This window comes from Choloepus didactylus, chromosome X (assembly GCF_015220235.1).
Source record: "Choloepus didactylus isolate mChoDid1 chromosome X, mChoDid1.pri, whole genome shotgun sequence".
Classification (NCBI taxonomy): Eukaryota; Metazoa; Chordata; class Mammalia; order Pilosa; family Megalonychidae; genus Choloepus; species Choloepus didactylus.
Window position 1 is genome coordinate 21449772 of NC_051334.1, and position 13713 is coordinate 21463484.

The 13713-nt window shown below is 37.1% G+C and overlaps 1 pseudogene; it reads right to left on the reverse strand.

Annotated features, from left to right (window-relative positions):
• Positions 1–12742: 12742 nt before the first annotated feature.
• On the reverse strand, positions 12743–13486 carry LOC119523657 (annotated as a pseudogene).
• Positions 13487–13713: the final 227 nt, after the last annotated feature.

The following is a 13713-nucleotide window of genomic DNA, read 5'->3' on the forward strand; positions in this document are numbered from 1 at the left end:
TGGGCTCCAGTTTAGGCTCGTTTTTCTTGTCTCAAGAAAGAATTCAGGGACAAGAGAAATAGTAGCAAGCAGTAAAATTTTATTTGAAAAGGCCAGCAAATGCAAGGAATAGCAAAGGTTGGTAGGAAAGAACACACGTTTGGGAGGTCAGCATGGGCGAGGCCAAGAGAGGAGATGCACCTGGTTAAGCTATGTCCAGGTTTCATACATTAGCCTGTTGCTATGCTTCAGGCTAGGGTTGCAGACGGAAATTCTCATTCTTAACCTGTCCTTTTCCCTCCACCTGTCTATCTCAGCTGTTCTGAGAAGTAGGCTTTGGTCCTCTTTTTGCTGAGCCCCTCCGTCTTACTCTCCATCTGGCTATCTATGGCTTGATGCTGACCCTCCTTTATGAACTGACCGATGCCCCTGGCCCTTCCAGAGTGCCCTATTCTAACCTGCCTCAGTAGGACAATGTAGTTTGATATATCCATTCACTGAAATTTGGTGGTACATTTTTTATAGGCTAATACATAGCCAATTTACATACATCTTCCGGGAAAAGCAGTGTACATCCTGCAGTTTAAAGTGTAATGTTCCATACATATCATTAAATCAATGAATTTTATTGTTCAGTTTTCCCATGTCTCTACTATTGTTTTTGCTTAATTGATTAACTACTAAAATAATGTTGTATTTGTTGACATTGCTTTACATATTTGAAGCTATGTTATTAGCTGCAAAAATTAAGGATAGTTAGTTTTCCTGCTGAGTTCACCCTTCTATTAATATGTAGTGAATCTATTCATCTCTAGCAAGACTTTTTACATTAAAATCTATTCTGGCCAATATTTATAAAGCTACATCAGTTTTCTTGTGGTGGGTGTTTGCATAGTATATCTTTTTCCACTCTTTTACCTTCAACAATCTAGGTTTTTTGTTTTGTGGTTGTTGTTGTTTTAGTTAGAGATGACTCTCATAAACATCATTTAGCTGGATGCTGTTTTTCTTTTTTTCTTATTTCAATCTTATTCTCTTTTTGTCTTTTAACTAGAAAGATTAGTTCATTTACATAAACTATGTTACACATTTGGATTTATTTTTCACACTTTTATTTTTTGCTTGCCATTTTTCCTGCTTTTCTAATCCTCCCACCCTTTGCCCTTTTATCTAAAACATTGATTAAGGTGCTTTTTCCCTCACTCCATCCATTATTTGTCTCTATTCTTTGTAAACATAGCCTTTCTGCCTAGTCATTTAGTGGTCTTCCTCAATAATTTAGTGAACATACTAAATCTTCCAAAGTCTAAAGTGAACTTGTATCATTACCTTCCTGCTAAACAATGCAAGGATTCTAAATGCTCCAACTCCAACTGCTCCCTTCCAAAATTTTGCTACCATTATCTATTATTACAATTCTACTTGTTTTTTAACCCCACAAATTAGACTTTGTTATTATGGTTTAATACCATGTTGTTCTGTACCCACATATTTACCATACCTTTGTCTTTTACAATGAGTGAAGTGAGAAGCCACTGCAGAGTTTTGAGCAAAGGAGTGAATGGCCTGACATATTTTTAAAAAGATAACAATGGCTGTTCTATTGAAAACAGACCATAGGGGGACGAAGATAGAAACAAAGTACTGTTAGGAGGCTATTGCAGATGATCATAGCCAAGACTATACCTCTTTGAGCCTCAGAATTTCTTTTAGGGATCATTTTCCTTCTGTCTCAAGTACATCTTTGAGATGTTCATTTAGTTAGGGTGTCAGTAGTAAACACACATATTTTGTTTATATGAATATGTCTTTATTTTCCCATCACTATTAAAAGGTAATTTTGCTGGATATACAATTACAGTTATCTTCTCTCAGATTTTGAGGATATTCTACAGTTAAGGAAGGGGACTTTAATTATTGTCCAATGTTTATTCTCCTCTTCATTTTGGTAATATAATTCCTTGAATTTTAGCTGGATCCATGGCCACCTAAATAAAGATCACATTTCCCAACCTTCCTGGCAGCTACATCAAACTCTTCTTTATCTATGCTCACTCTTGGTGATCTCATCCAGTATCATGGCTTTAAGAGTGTCCAAATTGCCATGTTTATAGTGTTATAAAAATGTGTTTTAAATGTGCTTACGTGTCATATGCTAATGACATCTGTATGTTCAAATTTCTCTCCTGAATTCCAAATGTCTACTTGATATATCTACTTGGATGTCTAACAGACTTATCAAATTAAACATGCACTAATCTAAAAACAGCTTCTTTGCTTCAAAACTTGTTCTTCCAGCAAGCTTTCCCATTGCAGTGAAGGGTAACTACAACTTTCCATTGCTCAGGCTGAAACCTTACTGTAATCCTTTCAATCTCCCTCCCTCATACACTGTAGCCAATTTGTCATCAGATCCTGTTGGATTCACTTTCAAAACATATTCAGAATCCAAACAACTTCTCACAACTTTCTCTGCTACCACCCTCGTTCTTGCTACCTCATCACTCACCTGGATTACTGCAAAAGCCCCCTAACAGGACTCTCTGTTTCTATCCTTGCTCCCTAGAGTCTATTCTCAATACAGCAGCCAACATAGTCTTGTGAATATATGTCAGATCACTCACGCCCCTGATCAAAACTCTCGAGTTGTTTCCCAGTTGACAGAGAGTAGAGACAAAGTGCTTGCAATGGCCTACAAAACCCTACATGATCTGGGCCTCTATTATCTCTTTTCTAATCTTCTACCAAACCCCCTTGCACTCAGTTGTGCTCCAGTAACACACGCCTCCTTGCTGTTCCTTGAATGTGCTGTCAACATTCACTTGTGTCCAGTGTAATGGCTGTTTCCTTTGCCTTGAAGGCTCATCTCCCAGATATCCACGTGCATAACTACATCACCTCTATCAAAGTTTTACTCAAAAGTCATTATCTCAATAAGGCCTAACTACCTTATTTGAATTCACAATCCTTCTTCCCCCAGCATTCCCACTACTCCTTATCCCCTTCTACTTACAATTCTTTCCATAACACTTAAGGCTTCCTACTGTAGTCTATAACTTACTAATTTATTATATTATTTATTGTCTGTCTCTCCCTGATAGAATGCAAACTCCACAAAGGCAGGATCTTTGTCTGCTTTGTTCACTGATGTCCGGACTGCCTACAGTGCCTGCCATGCAGTAGGCATTCAATAAATATGTATTAAGTGAATGAATGTGAATAACTTCATGACAATAGACTGTGAACAGAAACGATGTGTACAACATTTTGATCATTCGGTTAAATTCAAAACTAAGTGCCCTTGTCTCCCTTTCTCTTTCCCCGAGGTTGGAACAAGGAACTAATACTAGTGAAACAACTGTGATTATGCAAATGAGAACAGATATATGATGGCTATAACCCAAACTAGTGGAAGACCTATGGGCCAGAAACAAGTCCCTGTGCTTGGACCACTCACCTCTCAACTGCTTTAGGGGGCAGAAATAAACTTCTATATTCTTGACCCACTGTATTTCAGGTCTTTTTCTTACAACAGGTTTGTCTGTACCTTAACAAATGTAACTGTCTTCTGGCTTCTACTGATGCTGTTGAGAGGTCTGCTACAGTTACATCCAGGTAATCTATCTTTTCTCTATAGTTGTTGTCAATATTGTATTAGTTTCACTAAGAGTTGCCTAGGTGTGAATTTCTTTATATTTCTCTTGCTTGAGATTCCCTTTACTTCTTATTTTTCAGGATTTATACCTTCTATCAGTTCTACAGAATTCTCAGACATTATCACTTTGAATATTGTCTCTCCCTTATTTTTGTTTTTATCTTCTCTTAGAACTGCAGCTAAATTTATTTATACAATTCATTTTATTCTACATGTCCCCTGATTTCACTTTCATACTTTTATTCTTTTGTCTTTTTGTGCTGCATTTTCATCATTTCTTCATATCTGCTTTCAAATTTTCTAATTCTATCTTAGCTGTGTCTTATCTGGTGTTTCACCTATCCACTGAATTTTTAATTTCACTTTTCACTTATTACATTTTTTACTTTAAGGAGTTCTATTTTTTAATCTGATTGCTACTTGATTGTCTTGTCTCTTCATTTTTTCAACATATTTTATATCTTGAAATATATGGAAAACACTTTTTCATATTATATAATAGATGGCTTCACCACCTTAAATTTGTAAAGGTCTCCTTTTTCAGGATTTTTCTCTTGACTCCTACTCATAACAGTTAGTTTCCTTGTGTGTCTAGTGATTCTGGGACTGTGAGCTCAGCTTTCTTGGAAATTTATTTGTGGGAATCCTTTGATGTCTGAATTTAAATCACTTGCCTCCAGAGAGAATTTTCTTTGCTTCTGCCAGTTGCCTTATACCAACCTGGGACTACTTTAACTTAAAATGTTTCCTTTGTTGCCATGCAGATACTGTGCCTTCTGGCCTCAAATTCTGAGGATGCAACTCTGTGGTTAGGAATTCTCCAGATTTTTTTTCCTTTTTTCTTAAGATGATGAGACTGAAATGCCTTAACCAGTTCCACTGTGCTCTGCCTTTATGAAGGAGGTCACCAATCGAGTGCACAGGAGGTAGAGATAAAGCTGTGTTGAACAGAAGCAAAAGCATAGAGAAGCAGAGATTACTCTCCTGGGAATATAATATCTGCCATTTATTGAACACTTTCTCTCTTCAAGGTACTCTATAAGGTGCTTTACAGACTGCCTCATCTAATCTTCACAGCAGCTGTAGGAAGTAGGTATTATATTATCCTTTTTACAGGTGAAGAAACTGAGTTATCAAAAAGTTATTTTCCCAACATCAAAGAGCAAGCAAGTTAGGGAATAATATGTGAATTCTTAAAATGCTTTCTGGAGTTCATGCTATTAAACACTATGATGTAGTGCTTCTATCTTCTAGAAACTTATCTGGTAGAATAACAAGATATAAAGTAGTATAGGGGTTAGGGAAAAATAGCCATGGGGTTTGAATCTTCACTCTACAACTTACTGGCTTTGTGATCTATGAGATTAAACTGAGAGATTTTGTGTGCATTGGCTGTGGAAGCAGATAAGAGGGGAGTGAATAGATAAACAAGAGGGACAATAGTGGGATTAACCATCATCAGAGATACATTTTACCTTATGGTTTTAAGTTATTTTAAAGACCTGAAAGGCCCAGACCCATTGGTAGTCTGCGAGTGTTGACAAAAGGCCTTAAAGACTCTACTCAAGTATAAATTCTTTACATGAAATAGTTAACACATTCAGGAACAAGCAACTTGAAAGAATATTTTAGATGTCTCAGCAAAGAGCATGGACCTGATTGGGAAGCACACCAAACAAATAAGTTTTAAAGGGGAAATAAATCAAGATTTCAAGAACAGTATCCAAATAAGACACTACAATGGAAAACCCAGGGTAGTGGGCATAATGAGAGCGAGAGGCAAAATGGAGAAGAAAAATCTACTAAGAAAAGAGGGAGCAGACAAAGGAAATACAATCCCATTGACAGTTCTAATAAACCCCAATCCTTTTGTTCATTCAGCAAATATCCAAGTACTGTGTGCCATGCACTGTATTAAGTACATCCTGTGAAGACTGCTAGCCTACCTACAATGGTGCTATGGTTTACTTGTGGATTCCCGCGGATCGTTTTTAGGGAGATAAATAGCATGCTGGTTCTATTCCATTTGCCCCTCTGAATCCTTCTTCATACTGCTCTGTATCCCAGGATGCCAACCTTCATGGATGATATCAATCAGGACTCCTAGCCCGCTGCCGTCCAGGTAGGTTTTGTCCATAAGAAGCACAAACAAGAGACTAGGAGTGAGGAAAACACAGAGTTTGGAGTATTTATTCCTCTGCTTCCTCTCTGCTTGGCTGCAGTTTAGTTGTGACTGGATTCAGTTACCTATGACCACAGACTCTCCCTTTCAAGCTAAGGAGTGGCAATGGCTTCTCTTTTTTCAAGGGGGGAGGTACATTTTTTATACTGATAACCTAATTTTCCCATTTTAACCACTTTCAAGTTTTAAATTCAGTTGTGTTAATTAGATTTGCAGTGATGTGCTACTATCACCACCATCCATTACCAGAACTTTTTCATCACTCCAAACAGAAACTGTACTATTTAAGCATTAATTCCCTGATCCCCACCCCTACCCTGATCCTGGTAACCTGTATGCTAATTTCTGACTATGAATTTGCATATTATAATTTCATATAAGTGAAATCATACAATACTTGTGCTTTTCTGTCTGGCTTATTTCACTCAACATGATGTCTTCAAGGGTCACCCATGTTGTAACATGCATCAGAACTTCATTCCTTTTTATGGCTGAATAATGTTCCATTGTATGTATATACCACATTTTGTTTATCCATTCTCCAGTTGATGGACACCTGGGTTGCTTCCAACTTCTGGCAAATACAAATAATGCTGCTATGAACATCAGTGTGCAAATACCTGTTTGAGTCCCTGCTTTCCATTATTTTGGGTAGATACCCAGAAGTGGGAGTGCCAGGTTGTATGGGAATTCTATATTTAACTTTTTGAAGAACAACCAAACTGTTTTACACAGGGGATCCAACCTGGTATATTCCCACCAACACTGTAGGAGGGTTCCCATTTCCCCACATTGTCACCAACACTTATTTACCATTTGTTTAAAAGTAGCCATTTTAGTGGGTGTGAAATGGTACCTCATTGTGGTTTCAATTCACATTTCTATAATTGCGAATGATGTGCTTATTTATTGTCCATTTGCATATCTTCTATGGAGAAGTCTCTTCACATCCTTTCCTTTTTTTAAAATTGGATTGTTTATCTTTTTGTTGTTGAGTTGTAGCAGTTCTTTATACATTCTGGATATTTAACCCTTATCAGATATACAGTGTGGTGGTTAGGTTCATGTGTCAACTTGGCCAGGTGATGGTGTCCAGTTTTCTGGTCAAGCAAACACTAGCCTAACCATTACTACAAGGACATTTGTGGCTGGTTAATAAAGCAGAAGGCTGGCTTATTAAATCATCAGTCAGTTGATTGCATCTGTGGCATCAACAAAGGGAGTGTCTTAGGCAATGAAAGGATTCAAGGAGCTGGATTTAACCCAATCAGTTGAAGACTTTTAAGGGAGAAGAGAGAGAACTTTCACTTATTCAGCCAGCCAACCTCTCGGGGAATTCACTGAAAACCCTCGTCGGAGTGCCAGCTCAGAGCCTACCCTAAGGAATTTCTCCTCTTCAGCCAGCCAGCCTCTTCTGGGGGGTTCATCAAAGACCTTCATCAGAGTTGCAGCCTGCCCTATGGAATTTGGACTTGTACATCCCCACAGTTACATGGGACACTATTATAAAATCTGATATTTACAGATATCTCCTGTTGGTTCTGTTTTCCTAGAGAGCACTGACCAATATATATGGTATAAAAATATTTTCTCCTACTCTATAGGCTGTCTTTTCACTTTCTTAATAGTATTCTTTGATGTACAAAACTTTAATTTTGATAAAGTCTCATTTATCTATTTCTCTTTTGACACTCATGCTTTTGGTGTAAATTCTAAGAATCCGTTGCCTAATACAAGGTTCTGATGATGCTTTCCCTATGTTTTCTTCTAGGAGTTTTATAGTTTTAGTTCTTATATTTAGGCCTTTCATCTATTTTTAGGGAATTTTTGTAAAAGATGTAATGAATGGGTCCACTTGCATCCTTTTGCCTGTGGAAAATACCCAGCATCAATAGTTGAAGAAACTATTCTTTTCCCATTGAGTGGACTTGGCTGTAGAGGTAAAGGTTTATTTCTGAAGTCTCAATTAGATTCCATTGGTCTATATCTCAGTCCTTGTCCCAGTACTAAACTCTTTTGGTTACTTGCTTTGTAATAAGTTTTAAAATTGGGAGTATGAGTCCTCAAACTTTTTTCAAGATGGTTTTGGATATTTGGGCCCCTTACTTGTCCATATGAATTTGATGATTATCTTTTCCATTTCTACAAAGGAGGCTGTTTCAATTTGGATTGGGCTTGCACTGTATTTATAAATTGCTTTGAATAGAATTGGCATCTTAGCAGTATTTAGTCTTGCAATGAATACAAAATGTCCTTATTTTCACTTAGGTCTCCTTTGATTTTTTTCAGCAATGTTTTCTAGTTTTCCATGTACAAGTCCTTTACATCATTGTTCTGTTACTGCGATGTATTACACAAATTGATTTTCTTATGTTGAACCACCTTTGCATTTCAGGGGTAAATCTCACTTGACTATATTGTATAATTTTTTAAATGTGCTGTTGGATTCAATATGCTAGCATTTTGTCGAGGTTTTTTTCCATCTATATTCAGAAGGAATATTGGTCTGTAATTTTCTTTTCTTGTGGTATCTTTATCTGGCTTTGGTATTAGGGTGGGGCTGGCTTCATAGAATAAGTTAGGAAGTGTTCCTTTCTCTTTGGTTTTTTGGGAGAGTTTGAGCAAGACTGGTATTAATTTTTTTTTAATGTATGGTAAAATTCATCAGTGAAGCTAGCTGGTCCTGGGCTTTTCTTTGTTGCATGGTTTTGGATTACCGATTCACTCTCTTTACTTTTTATTGGTCTGTTGGGATCTTCTATTTCTTCTTAAGTCAGTACAGGTAGTTTGCGTTTTTCTCGGAATTTCTCCATTTCATCTAGGTTATCCATCTGTTAGCATACAATTGTTCATAGTATCCTCTTACAATCTTTTTAAATTTCTATGGGGATGGCAGTAATGCCCCCTTTCACTTCTGATTTCAGATATCTGCATCCTCCTTTTTTCCCTGTGAATCTAGCTAAAGGTTTGTTGATTTTATTGATCTTTTGAAAGAATGAACTTTTATTTTCATTGATTTTATTGTTCTCTATTTCATTTATCTCTGTTCTATTCTCTGTTATTCCCTACATTCTGTTCATTTTGGGTTTAGTTTGCTCTGCTTTTTCTAGTTCTTCCAGGTGTGAGATTAGGGCACTGATTTGAGAGTGTTCTTCTTTTTTAATGTAAGCATTTAGAACTATAAATTTCCCTCTCAGCACTGCCTTTCTGCATCCTGTAAGTTTGGGTATGTTATGTGTTTTCTTTTTCATTCACCTCAAAATATTTCATAATTTCTCTTGTAATTTCTTCTTTGACCCATTGGTTCTTTAAGATTGTATTTTTAAATTTACACAGATTTGTTAAGTATCCAATTCTCCCTCTGTTATTGATTTCTACCTTCATTCCATTATGTTCAGGGAAGATGCTTTGTATGATTTCAGTATTTTCAAATTTATTGAAACTTGTTTTGTGAACTAACATATAGTTTATTCTACAGGATGAAACATGCACAAGAGATGAGTGTGTATTCTGCTGTTTTTGCAGAAATGTTCTAGATATGTCTGTTAGGACTTGGTTTATAGTTATCATTCTTGTATTTCCTTATTGATCTTCTGTCTAGATGTTGAATCCATTATTATAATTTCTATCTCTTCTACTATAAATGTAGAACCATCTATGTCTCTCTTAAAGTCTGTCAATATATGCTTCATATATTTGGGAACTTGGCTGTTAAGTGCGTATGTATTTATAATTGTTATATTTTCTTGTTAAATTGACCCCTTTATCAATAAATACTGTGCTTCTTTGTCTCTTGTTACAGTTTTTGACCTAAAATATATTTTATATAAAATTAGTATAGCTACTCCCACTCTCTTTTGGTTACCATTTACATAGCATATGTTTTTCCATCCTTTCATTTTCAACCTACCTGTGGCTTTGAATATAAGGTAAGTCTTTTGTAAACAGCATATAATTGGGTCATGCTTTTTTGTCCATTCTGACAATTTGTACCTTTTCACTGAAGAGTTTAATCCATTTACATTTAAACTAATTACTGATAATTAGGACTTTCTTCTGCCATTTTGCTATTGAGTTCCTGTAAGCCTTATACCTTTTTTGTTCCTCACTTCTTCCATTACTGCCTAATTTCATATTTATTTACTCTTTTGTGGTGAGCCATTTTGAATCCTTTTTATTTCCTTCTGTGTATGCTCTTCAGATATTTTCTTTGTGGTTACCATGGGGCTTAAATTTAACATCATAAACCTGTAACAATCTCATTTGATTTGAGATTAACTTAACTTCAGTAGCATCCACAAACTGTTCCTATACCTTCTGTCCACCTACTTTTTTGTTGTCCTTGTCACAAATTATATTTTTGTACATTACTTGTCCAAAACCATAGATTTAATATTATGTTTTCACTTGCATTTTAAATCCCATAAGAAGTAAATAAAAAATACAATACAATAATACTGGCATTTATAATGGTCAGCTTTATCAGAGATGGTTTTTTCTTTCTGCCACCTCAATCTACTGCCGTGTCCTTTCTTTTAAATCTTAAGTACTCCCTTTAGCATTGCTTGTAGGTATAGTGGTGATGAACTCCCTCCGCTTTTGTTTATCTGGGAATGTCATAATCTCTCCCTCATTTTTGAAAGACAGTCTCACTGGAAACAAAATTCTTGGTTGGCAATTGTTTTCTTTCAGCACTTTAATATTTCATCCCACTGCCTTCTTGCCTCCATGGTTACTGAAGTGAAATTAGACTTAATCTTATGGGGCTCCTTTATACATATAACATTGCTTTTCTCTGTGAGTTTTCAGGATTCTCTCTTTATCTTTGGCATTCAGCAGTTTGATTATAATGGTCAAATCTATTTCGGTCTGACTCCATTTGAGTTACTCCTTTTTCGGGTTCACTGGGCTTCTTGAATGTGTATATTCATATCTTTTGTTAAATTCAGGAAGTTTTCTGCCATTATTTCATCAAATATTCCTTCTGCCTCTTTCTCTCTTTCTTCTCCTTCTGGGACTCCCATAGTGCGAATATCAGTATGCCTGATGGTTTCCTGCAGGTCCCTAAGTCTCTGTTTGTTTTTCTTCATTCTTTTTTCTTTCTGCTCATTAGCCTGAATTGTTTCAATTGTCTTATCTTTGAGTACACAGAGTCTTTCTTCTGCCAGCTCCAAGCTGCTGTTGAATTTTTCTGGGAATTATTAATGTCCATTAGTCTGGTCTTCATCTCCAATATTTCTGACTGGTTCCTTTTGATAATTTCTATCTCTTTATTGAGATTCTCATTTTGTTTATATGTTATTTTCCTGATATCCTTCAGTTCATTTGCTATGTTTTCTTTAACTATTTGAACATACTTAAGACCATTTTCTTTAAGTATTTGTCTGGTATGTCCAAATCTGATTTACTCCATTGATGGTTTCTTACATTTTATCTTGTTCTTTTGGATGGGCCCTCATTTCCTGTTTCTTTGTCTTCTTTGTGCCAACATACAATTGCACAGTGTACATTTTAATATTTTAATGTGTTAACTCTGGAATTTAGTTCCTGACTGTCTCTTAAGTTTTCATACAAGTAATGATACAACAGAGATTTTCCTGAGTACCAGGAGCTAGCAAAAACAAACAAACCAATGCAACAAATGCCTTTCACAGTCTTTTCAAATTGGTTCTGTGTTGGCTGGTGTTGTCTTTCAGAACCTAGCCCTCATACTAAGAAGATCCCACCAAAGAAAAAGCAGTGTCCTCTCTGATCTTTTCAGAGCATGCGCTAGTGGCCTTAGGAATTCCCCCACTTACAAGGATTGGAATGCTCCTTCTACTCCCTATGAAACAGACTTTCCCCCCACCTCCCAGGTGTTGTATTCTACATCTTAAAGCCAGTAATCCTTTGTATCAGGCCCTTTGATTTGATTGTTTCTTACACTGATTTAACTGTGTGCTGGCTGCTTCTGCATGTAGCACAAGTTCTGGGATGGTGAGCCAGAGATTAGAGTCCTGGTTCAATCTTTCAGGCTGCCACCAGATAGACTGGCAAAGACATACATGTGCCCCAGTATGAGCATAGGGGTTACTCTTTTCCCTGTGGAATGGGGCTAGGGTCCACTACCGAGAACACAGGCCGGCTCCAGGGAGTGGGTGGGGGAGGGGCCAAGAAGGGCACCACAAGTGTTTCCTACCATTTTTAAGTAATGTCTTCTTGTTTCGGTATGTATCCAATTTCTGCAACCCTTTAATTGTTTTACAGAGCTCTGAGGAAGAAAATTCTACGATTCTGCTAGTTCTTCAAAGATCCTTAGGGGAAACAGAAACCTGGAGCATTCACGCCACCTTCTTGGTCAACCAGTGGCTATGGCCTCTTTTTTTTTATTTTTATATCCATCATTTTACTCTTTTTATACCACAGTCACATTTAAATTGGCAGAACTCTTATGACAGATGAGGATAGAGACCTGTCATGCAAGGAAAAATAAGTGAAGGTATTCATAAAGCTTGAGGAGAGAAGTACCCTGGTAAAAACAGATGAGTGCCGCAAATCAGCCAACAACATCAAGGTTTGCAAGTGAGTAGCCACAAAGGTACATATGTAGTTGTTGGCCTGAGACCACTGATGTTTCCTAAGGATTATTTCTCAATATGCTTGTTAAGCAGACCACCTGTAACACGGATGTAAATGGAGCAGGGTGACACTACTGCTTAGCAAATTCTATAAGTTCCTGGGCAGGTTCTGCAAATCTCCTATCTGTGATAAATGTTTACTGAAATGTGATTCTGCAAAAGTAATCCAATAAACTGATGCCCAGGGAAATTTTACCACCAGTGAAACTCTTAGGCCAAAAAATACATAGCCACACATACCACACTTACACATCGTGATTTAAAATGGAACCAGTATTAGGACTTCTGAAAGGACCAGAGCAGGAAAGACTATTCAAAAAGAAGATCCCCATCCTTCTCTTCAGCCAGAAAATTAGCTGGCTTCATCACCTCCCCAGCTGCTCTCCACTGTTCCAAGTCCTTCTCAGATTTTTACTTGACAATCTTTTTCTTCTCCTGTATTTTCTTTAACCTATAGAACTCTTCTCACTCTCTCTCATCCAGCTCTGTGATGATATAAGCAAGGGTACGTTCAATCCAAGGAATGATGACATGTTCAATGGCATTTACATGCCTGTTGGTTATCTTAATAGCTTCATCCAAAGTAACAAAGGAAGTCTGCAGCGAAGCTAGTTCCACCAGTAGTTCCACTGCTTTGGCATAATTTCTCTTTAACTTAGCCAGCTGTTCCCCACCTCTTGCTAAAACACTCAGTTCATAACTGTCAGTTCCTTCATGGTAATGTTCAAACAGTGGCAAGGTAACTCGTGCTACATTATCTTTCTTTGCAGGAATCTTCACTTGGGCTTTATTCACATTTTGGATAACTGTGGTGCTGAAGTCCCCAGCTGTGAATTTGGCCTCAGCAAGCGGAAAGGCAGCTTCTCTCATCACTTCACCCATCAACATTTTAGTCTCTATTATCTTCTTTAGGATCTGTCAAAATCAAAGAGTCAAGGCATCAGATATTTTCTTCAGGAGGTTTTGACCTATCTGTGCTCCTTTTAATTGAGCCTTAATGATGGTCTGTGCCATTCGTGAGGGAAAGATCTCAATTCGGTCTTTGCCCGACATTCTGACGATGAGTGTTCGGCTCTGGTCCTGGGCGGGCAATTGTCGACAATGGCTTCTTGCCATTACTAACACTGAGTGTGTTACTATCCCTTGCTGGTTCCCTTAACCTTGTCTACTTATCAATATAAAGCAAAAGAGCATAAAAACACACTCTTTCCACACTTAAATTTTCCTAACCATAGTTAAGGATCAGGTTTTCAGACAAATGTCCTATTTCTCCAACCACC